Raw genomic sequence first — 2724 nt, 5'->3', positions numbered from 1 at the left:
TCAGTGGGTCAACGGGCTATTGTTTACCAACAACAAGTCGGAAAACCGAAGTTGAACGCTTCAGGTAAGAAAGGTTTTGTGTATTGCTTATACGAGTATAATCAGATGTTTATACATTTAGTTTGTCACACCAATCAGTTCCAAGTTTCGGAATGCAAGAAATTTTCACGGAAGTGACAAATTTGACCGGCTAGTAACAGTGCGGTTTCCAACGAACTTAGTAGTATCATACTCTATAGTGTAGCCTTTATAATAGTGTATTTGATGATTTTAGGCTAAAGGTTCCCGGTCAATTTTTAAAAAATATACTTATAATAAATATTGTAATATACTATTATTGACTTTATTTAAACACGTGTCGGTATGGAGAGTATGTTGCGGCTTAAACACCATGTGCATGGACCGCTATGTTTCTTTTCAGATATTTGGAATGGGTAGTTTCTGAGAACGGGTCCTAGAAGTAGGTGACTGTTTTTGGACCCCCGTTCTACTTGCCTTTGCAACTCCTGCCAAAACTAATACCTATTAAGCAAACACAGTTAAACTTCGATCGTGACGATCCAACCCCAAGTGAAGGGGCAACCCTGAACTCATCGATGGAGAACCTGAGTCTAGACTCAGATTCCCCACTTACTCAAGTGAGAACCAATCCAATTGGGACCGAGTCCTTAACGGACGAGCCGAAGCAAGTCCCTTCTGTCAGCACTCCTGACCCCAGGCTCCAATCGGCGCCACCTGCTGAGGCTAAAGCCTTGCCAATGGGTAAGCACCTGTCCACGGACAGGTCTTCGGGCAAATCGCCTTCGGGCAAACAGCCTCCGGGCAAACCGCCTTCGGGCAAACCGCCTTCGGACAAACCGCCTCCGGGCAACGCATAACCCCACAACCTGTGCCATGGCCGAGGGGAAAGGAGCGTTCAGGGCACCTGCGGCTAAGGGGAAACCAAAGCGGCAGCGCTTCTCGGACGATCCTAACTCTTCAACACAAAAGGCAGCAAAGATGGCTCGGCCGGAAACGGCTAGGCCTTCATTTGCAGCCAAGGCTATCGAAGCCGATGGATGGGTCCTGTATGACGACTCTAATCTATCTGGCTACGATACCGAGCAGTGCGAACAGTTTAGGAGGAAACTCCTCCTAGCTGTAAGGACTGCGTCCGCGCAAAGCATAAAGGTTTGTTCTGAGTCGGTAGGTGTATACCGTAAAATGTTATGGCTGAACTTTGCCGCCGAAGACACGAACGAGTGGCTCAGGCAGTACTGCTCCTCCCTTAACGATGTGTGGGAGGGTGCGCGACTAACCCTGAAAAGGGTCTCTGAGCTTCCATCGATCAAAAAGTACTTTCTCTGGCTTCCAGAAGAAGAGCGAAATGGTGTTGGGGTTCTGAAACAAATTGGTGTACAGAACAACCTCAACACTTCCACCTGGTTGCTGCTAGATAGCAAAACAGGAGAGAGAGCCGATAGGCCGGGAGCTTTTCTCACTATCGGCGTTCCCGAACCCGATGTTAAGAAGGTTCGGCAAAAATCGGGCTGCCGGCTCTACTATGGGCTGAAGACCGTCACGTTGCAAGTGTCGGCTTCTAAAATCATTGAAGCGGACATGCAGCCCTCGGCATCTTCATCTAAAACGTAGATGAGGTGCCACATTTCCCAAGTAAATTTGCAGCATTGTAAAGCGAAGACTGCACTTATCAGTCGTCGGATCAATAGCTGCATTTATATACCTCATACAAGAACCGTGGGTTGGGTAGTCAGGGGCCTAAACTTCCAACATGCTGACCTATTGCATGCCAATGGAAGCGATCGATCCCGCACCTGCATGGTAGTCTCCAAAGACTTCCAGGCTAATTTAGTTAACGACTTATGTGACCACATCGGCTAAGCTAACCGTAAAAAGTCAACAGGGAGATAAAGAGATACTATGGTGCTCTGCATATTTTCCCTACGACGCAGAAGACGTTCCCAGTGGAACATTCATCAGAGCTATCCAATATGCCAAAAGTAGAGGCATGGGGGTAATAGCAGGATGTGATGTCAACGGTCACCATATATGCTGGGGAAGTTGGAACATCAATGCAAGAGGATCATGACTACTGGAGTATCTAGTAGGAACCGAGTTGCAGATCCTAAATGTGGATAATGAACCCACTTTCTTCACTTGAGTGCCCGAGTCACGTTCCCTGGAAAGCGCATCAAATCCATTGCTGGAATTGAGAAGTCAACCCAGACGATCGCAACTAGCATGAGGGAACCTTTCGAAGAAAGCTGTCCACTCGAGATGCCAAAGAAGGGTAAAACACCATGGTGAAAGGGTGAATCAGGCACTAGCTGGAATCGCTATAAAGAGGCACAGAAGGCTTTAAAGAAGAACATAAGATCGGCTAAAACATCTTCTCGGAGACGCTTTTGCGAAGAAACTGACTCTCTTGAGGCGACCTCAAAGCTGAAGCGATGAAGAAACCGCAAACCATTTGCTTGAAGTGTACTTCCTAGGCAGTTTCCAAAATCTAATCTCGGGGCCAACAGGTGCATACAGCCTTCAACCGAGAGACTGGAATCTGGCATGCATCACTGGAGCGAGTGAAATGGGCATTTAACTCGTTCCATAGATACAAGTCTGCAATTCCGGATGGCATCATCCCTGCGCTAGTAATAGAGGGAATGGATGCCCTGGGACTACATATTCGTAATATATATCGGGCATGCCTAGCACACGCTTATATTC

The sequence above is a fragment of the Hermetia illucens genome, chromosome 6 (assembly GCF_905115235.1).
Source record: "Hermetia illucens chromosome 6, iHerIll2.2.curated.20191125, whole genome shotgun sequence".
NCBI lineage: Eukaryota > Metazoa > Arthropoda > Insecta > Diptera > Stratiomyidae > Hermetia > Hermetia illucens.
This window is presented reverse-complemented; position numbering follows the sequence as displayed.